Consider the following 7,960-nt stretch of genomic DNA (forward strand, 5'->3'; position numbering starts at 1 on the left):
AACAATATAATTTATTTTCTTAGTTTTTATGCATTTACTGGGTTGAGATAATAATATATGCTGATTTTAAGTGTCATTTAATACAGGAATATTCACAAATCATATAATCTAAGAAGAGGCATTTAATGATATATAATGTCTGTCCATGGATGATTTATTGTCTTTCTTCATTAAAAAATAAATTCCAATGAGTTAGATCATTTAACATGAGGCTTAAAAATGATTAAATGATTAAAATCATTTCTCAAGTTCTTTAGCAATGAAAAAGTTCATTATGTCATTCTATGCAATGCTGCTTTTGTGAAGAGGGAGAGAAAAGACCTTTTGTTTAGTAATTTTCTTGGCACAGGGTCTTCGTTATATAATAAGCTGAGCCATTGTTAGAAAAATCTGGACAAGAACAGCACCAGTTATTGTTATAAGTGATCATCAAATAAGGCAAGAGATTCCATATGAACTGTAGGTTAAAGGATATGGCTCAAGAAATATGCTTTTTGGTACTAAGAGAGGAGTGGGAGCGGTAGAGGAATAGCTAAGTTAACACTTCAGGGCTGTGTCACTTGGGATGCTTTTTTGACTCTAAGTGACAGAAAAATCTGGCTCATTTGGATTAAATAATAAATGCACCTAGTATTACACTGCAGGCCCAGGTTTGGTTAATTCACCTAATCAGTAATGTCAGCAAGGACCTAGACTCTTCTCCTTTTCCAACTTTGCCATCCTACATATATTGGCATGGTCCTCAGGCCAGCTTCTCTCAAGGCTGTGTGATGACAGCAGCAGTTCCCAGACATGGCAGGTCCAGAAATGGCAATGACCAGGGAAGATGACCCTGTATTCTATGAGATGTCTCTTTTTTTTTTTAATTAATTAATTTATTTATTTATGGCTGTGCTGTGTCTTCGTTTCTGTGCGAGGGCTTTCTCTAGTTGTGGCAAGCGGGGGCCACTCCTCATCGGGGTGCGTGGGCCTCTCACTATCGCGGCCTCTCTTGTTGCGGAGCACAGGCTCCAGACGCGCAGGCTCAGTAGTTGTGGCTCACGGGCCTAGTTGCTCCGCGGCATGTGGGATCTTCCCAGACCAGGGCTCGAACCCGTGTCCCCTGCATTGGCAGGCAGATTCTCAACCACTGCGCCACCAGGGAAGCCCGAGATGTCTCTTTTTAAGAGTGGGGAAATTTTCCTAGACGTCTCCACCTATGGACTTCCATTATATCTTATTGGCCAGGATTATGTTGTATGTCCATAGCTAAACTAATTACAGGCTGGAGGTGGCCCAGTCACAGTCCACGCCCTGTGTCTGGGAGAGGCTAGCTTTCTTTGAAGCTCATGGCTATATAAGGAGATGGATATGAACAAAATCGGGGTAGTGTTGGAAAGGAGGAAGGAAGGAAGATGTTGGGTAGCAACCAACCATATCTCTCACAAAGGCTAAGTAGTCTCTGTGCTACACAATGTGCCAGACAACACACACAGTCTACTGAATCCCTGAGTATGGTTCCAAACTGTGTAAGGGAAGCCCTGCTCCTTTGTGCATGTGTTGTTAATTTTGATTATTTCATCAGTTAGTCAGTGTATGTATTCAAATAACGTCCAAGAAAAGACCCTGGGCTGATCTATTTTCTGAGTCCTTGACTATCTGAGCATGTCTTTCTGTTGTCTATATTAATCAATAACAACATGGTTAGATACAAAATTCGTACATCACAATCCTTTTCCATCAAAAGTTTGTGCATCCAGTTGCACTGTTTTCTGGCAGTTAGCATTGCAAAGAAGTCAGAGATTAGACTAGTTTCTGCTTCTTTGTAAGTAAATTATTATTATTTTTTTAACCTGAGTACCTGAAAGATTCTTTTATCTCTTAATTCAAAAATGTGCTCAGGATGCATCTGGATATAGGTCATTTCCTTTAGTTTTACCTAGAATATCATGAGTCTTGTCAGTCTGCATACTCAGATATTTCTCATAACAAGAAAGCAATTTTCAATTATGTCTTTGATTTATCTCAGTTTCTCTTGCTCTTGTTCTTATCATGCTTATTAGGTTGAATTATGTTTTCTATCCTCCATGTCTACCATCTTCTCACCCACCATTTTAATTTCCTCATTTTCCTCTATATTATAGAAGAATATCTCAAGTGTGATCTCCAGAATACTAACTTACTTATCCATAGGGCTGGTGCTGCTTTTTACTCATTCCAATGTACACTTTCATGCTATATTATTTAACATGAAACAATATATTTTTGGTGTTGTTAATATTCTTATTTACCCATCCTATCTTTCATTGCTGTTCGCCTCACTCTTGTCTTTGGATCCCATCCTTTTGTCTCTTTGTGACTATCTGCCCCTCTTTCCTGGAAGCCATCTCTTCTTGCATCTTTCTGAGGATATTACACAGTTTTCTAAAAATGTTTTCTGGTTCCCCTGCAGGAGGCTATTTTCAGAGGAATGTTCTTCATCTGGTCTTCTTCTGTGTAATGGTTTTTCATGTTTCCAATGACAGTTTTTCTTTTTCTGATTACTCATTTTTGAATGAAAAGAGAAAGAGCTAGTTTCAGATTCACCCACAGACACGATACGTAGGCTTTAGTTGATTCTATTTATTGGACACTGGGGTAATGATGGAATCTTCTCAGCTCTGTGAGTTGATGAGAACTGGGTGTCTGCCCAATTCTGATAATTTAACTAGCATTCCCATAGTATCGTTCTGTTGAGCTAGGTTTCTACCTCCATGTCTGGTCTTTGATACCTTCCTCACTGTGTGTTGCTACTGGGACAGTTCTTTACACATCAGATACAGCATTTTATTTCTCATGATTGTTTCTTTAAGAATACAATGAATCAAACACTCCCAGTCACGTACATTTCCTAGAATTAGTCTCTAAATGAATGTTGAGAGATGGAGATGGCAAAAAAATGTTTATATCAACTAGAAATGTCACACCCACATGGTAAAGGGATAGCTGCCAGGTTTCTTGTGGTGTAGACCCCAGGTCTCTAATTAGGGAAATGGAGCAGCCAGGAGGAACAAAACCTCATCCTGCCTTCTTCTAAATGATCAGAGATCCTCTGTTTCTTGGGGGAAAAGCCAGACTGACAGTCAATTGTTTTCCCTGCTCATTTAAAAATTTTAAGCGTAAATTCCTTCTAGACTTTGGTAACTGATTTTCTGTTGGTCTTAGCCTTTGGTGGTAAATGGGGTTTTTATCTTTCTATGGCTTCATAGGTACTTTAGAAGAAAATGAGGCAAGTTTCTACCAGGGCAGTCAGTCTAGAGCTGTTTAATATCAGAAGTAAAAACCAATAGTTTTAGTTGACCCAAACTACATATGAGCCAATAATGTACTTGGCTGCAAAAAAAAAAAAAAAAAGGCTATGTTAATATACAGATCAACACTGGCAGTATTCTCATTACACTCTGCCTTGTTTGAGTTGCATCTGGGAGCTTTGGGTTTATTTATGGCCCCTATTGTTGATAAAATCTCCAAAGGTTCTTTTGCTACTGAGTCCGATTGCATACTGCTCACTGCACGACAGACAATAAATCAAGAGAGGAGTTGTTGGGGCAAGGAATAGGGACTTTATTCAGAAAGCCAGCAGACCGAGAAGATGGTGGACTCGTGCCCCAAAGAACCATCTTGCCCAAGTTAGAATTCAGGCTTCTTTTATACTAAAAGTCAAACATTTCCTGATTCTGGTCATCCATAGGTGGGCCTGGTCATTCATAGGTGGGCCTGGTCAGGATGTTTCCTGTGAGCTAAACAAAGGTATTCTAGCTTAATGCTGGTTACCTGGGAGGCAAGGTTCCCAGAGATGGGCCATTATGTATAATTGAAGCTTATAGGCAGCTTCCCTTTAGTGGTTAACTTGTAGTAGAATACAAAACGTTCTTCCCTACTACACTTTGATGAATAAGAGCAAGTTAAAAAGTAACTAAACAGGATGCTAAAATTCTGTGTATCATGTTGAGGGAGTGGAGGTATTTAACTTTGAAAAAGAGGTGACGTGAATAGGGAATGGGGAAGACCTGATAACTGCAGTAAAATATTTCAGTAGTGGTCGTGTGGAAAAGGGATTCTACTTATTCTGGTTTGCTCCAAAATGCAGAACAAGGGTCAGTTGGAAGAAGTTACAAAAAAGTGGATTTGGCTCAACATAAGGTTGATTGGCGGTGGAGGGGATACCTCACAAGGAAGGCTGTGAAACACCTGGCTGTTTCTAGAAGATCCTGGCTGATTACCCAATGGAGGAGGCTGTGGAGCAATTCTGATATTGGGTGGGAAGTTGGGTGAACTTGTGATCCATATTTTAATGATCTTAGTTTTGAAGTTTTGCCCTTGAGATTTCTGCCTTTTCAGCTGGATGAGGGACTCTGCTTCTCCTGAAGCACTGAAAGCACTGAAGTGTGAGAACTCAGCTGCTCCGAATACTGGGCTCCATCCAGACAAACGAGGACCCAGGAGAGGCAAGTTCCACTTTCTCCTGTGCTCTACAGTTCTCAGCGCACACAGTAGCAAAGGCTACTTCAGAAGCAGCCTGGGACCAAGCTTCTGTCAGGAAAAGTGGGGAGTGCAAGCAAACAGGTGGTCTCTCTGTCATCTCGTGCAGTCTTCACCACGGCCCCGGGAAGTCGCTTCCCGGACAAAGGACCCAAGACAACTTGCCAAGAGCAAGAAGATATTCATTCACGGAGCCAGTGGAGGCTTCAGAGTTTTGATATAAGAGGGGATCAGGGGCAACAACTGGGTTGGAATGAGCACCTGGAGACTTATCATGAAGCTGCGTTTGCCTCTTTTCCATTTTCTAATGATGCGTTTAGTGACATTTTAAAGGGTTGATATATGTGGTGTTATTTTTATTTTGTCTCTGGGGTGGCTTGTGGGGGCAGATGGAGATGAGGATAGAGTCCCTCCGTCCCACCCTCAAGCACTCCTTGGCATCATGTGGGGCGAGTCAAGATTTAAATACTGGTCTGATTCCAAAGCTCAGGCTGACCTCATGGTGAGCAGAAAAACCTCTTTAAATGTTACTAGGGATTTGTTTTGTTTTTGTACTTCATTTAAACTAATATAACTAAATAAGGCAGGAGAAAGCAGACTGCATGATTTGGCCTGTTTTCCTGAAGACTCCCCAAATACAGAAAGCTGGCTGGAGGCTGGCCCGTCTTCACTCCTGCTCCGCTCTGGCTCCAGCCCCATGCTGGCCCCTGCCTCTGACCTGCAGGTGCTGCCCCTGCTTGCAACGCCCACAGGAGGATCCCCACCTGCTGCTTCCCAGGCGGGATGCCGCAGTCAGTCTGGGTCAAGGCTGGAATCTTTTTTTTCCTTTCCTCTTACAAACAAAAATTCCTCCCCTGTTTGTCCTATTGGGCTTGCAGTCCCAGATGTGTCAGGAGTTGGTTCTCGTAAAGCAGCCCAACCAAGGGGCTCTTCCACTGCATTACATAATGGCAGGGTTCACGTCACTTTTCCATTGGTTTTGGACTGTGCTGCCTAGTCCTTTGGGGATGTTCTGAAGTTCAAGCTCTTTCAGAGCCAGGAGAGAAAAGCCCAACAGCAAAACAAGTGGAAAGAAAGAGAATACTGGCCACGTGGTCTTGGGTCTTCTCTGATATGCCTGCCCATGTCTGTATTTTGTTTCTGGAAGGTTGTGAACGGTCTTCTTAGTGCTAGGTCTAGTATTTTTTGCCCTCATTATCAATCCTCCTCTCCTGTTGTTGGACATTTAACACTGCTGAGAACTTCTTTTCTGCTCGATGATGTGCCTCCCTTGATTTCTGTAACGCTGTACTTTGGGAGTTCTCCTTCTATTTCTCTAATCATCCGTCTTCTTTCTTTAGCTAAATATTCTGCTTATCTATCCCCTTTGCCCTGCCATTCACCTTCTACCTGACATTCCCTAAGAGCCCTTGTAGGCCAACCTTCGATAACAAATAGTTCCAAAAATTATAATGGCCCAATCACAAGTCTATTTCTCACTCACGTTTTAGTCCACAGTGGCTTTTCCTATTGGCAGGTGGATTTCCTCTACCCAGGGACCCAAGATCCTTCCATTCTATGACCCCACCATCCCCCTCAATATTACCTGCATCCCACTAGCCTAAGAGGAAAAAGAGAATGGAGAACGCACATCTGCTTTAAGACTTTGGCCTGGAAGTGACTTCTGCTCATTCTCTGTAGGAGAGAACTAGTCATATGGCCACTTCCAGATGCAAGGGGAGTTGGAAAATACATTTCATGGCTGGGAAGCCCCTTCCCCAGCAACAACTCTATGCTATGGTAAGGGAAATGGATTTTGGAAGACAATTGCCATCTCTGCCACAGCCTTTGAGTTTTCTCGCAAGACTCTCACCCTTGGTGAACTCATCCATTTTCATAGTTTCCATCTTTATCCCAGCATTAGTGACTTCTAAATCTCTGTTTCCACCATCAACCTCACGTATATATCTAGTCTTGTATCTCCAACCTTCTCCTAAACATCAGTCTCCCTCCCCTAAACTTAACATCTTTCCCCATCCAGAGCCGGCTCTCGTTCTGGTCCTCCCCAGTTCTGTCAGTGGATCACCATTCTTCTGGCATCATCTATAATTCTTGCCTTTCCTCCAGGGCCCATAGCCAGTACATCTCTGAGGCCTCACTGATTTGTCCCTTTTCCTAACTCCAGTCTCTCCCTCTTTTCTGATCTATTTAGAATGCTTTTGACAGGCTAATCTTTCTAAAACACTTTTATTATATCACTGCCAAGAAATTCTCCTTAAGAACCTATGATTCCTTGTTGCCACTTTAGAAATGTGAAAGAGTTTTAAATAGTAACAGCCTATAAATAAGACAGCTTGTTAGGCAAAATAGTTATTTTTTAATCTGAAGGGCAAGTCAAGTTCAGTGTGATGAGGTATAACAAGTAACAGACGAGGAAGCAAGAAATCATAATTCTAGCTCACCCTCCATCTCTACCCAAATCTCAGAGCCTCAGTTGTTTGTTTTTTAAAATTGAGAAGGTAGCATCTTTCCTGTCTGAAATCTGTGGGCTGGGATAGATGATCTCTTTTGGTTCCTTCCAGCACTAGGACTGAAGATGTTAAAAATGCAAACTCCCTGCTTAAGTTTTAAGACCCTCCAAAATTTGACCCCACTTCCTCTCTAACCCACACACTATTCTGGATGCTTCCTCTATTCTGTCATGTTGTTTTCTCTCATTGCCCCATGTACGCTGAGTGTAGCTGGACCCAGTGTCTGCGCCGTGTTGCTCCCCTCATCCAGAATCCCCTTCCCTTCCCCTCTGCCCATCTAAGTCCCACCCATTCTCCCGGCACCGTCAGGAGCCAACTGGGCCACCTTGGAGGAGTTGAGGCATTTAGAAGGACATTGCCACCCACCTGGCTCTGCCACTTAGGAGCTCGGTGACCTCAGTAACATATGTAACTTTTGCTTTGTACAATGCCCTCACTACATACTTTAGTCCTATAATTGCTCATGAGTTAGTTTTGTTCCCCAGTGGAAATCTAGAAAAATGACACAGATGAACCTATTGCCAGGGCAGGAATAGAGACGCAGACATAGGGAATGGACATGTGGACACGGCAGGGGGTGGGATGAATTGGCAGATTGGGATTGACGTGTGTGCGCTGCCATGTGTAAAATAGATAGCTAGTGGGAACCTGCTGTATGCCACAGGGAGCTCAGCTCGGTGGGTGCTCTGTGATGACCTAGATGGATGGGATGGGGGTGGGGTGGGAGGGAGGTCCAAGAGGGAGGGGATATATGTATACATAGAGCTGATTCACTTCGTTGTGCAGCAGAAACTAACACAACGTTGTAAAGCAATTATACTCCAAAAAAAAAAAAAAAAAAACTGGCTGGTTGGATTAATTGATGATTAATGGATTGATTCAATCAGCAAGATTTGCATAAAGTTAAACCATATGAAGTTGCTGATATTTGACTGCTTTTGACCTACAAA

This window comes from Balaenoptera borealis, assembly GCF_965194805.1.
Source record: "Balaenoptera borealis genome assembly, chromosome: 1".
Classification (NCBI taxonomy): Eukaryota; Metazoa; Chordata; class Mammalia; order Artiodactyla; family Balaenopteridae; genus Balaenoptera; species Balaenoptera borealis.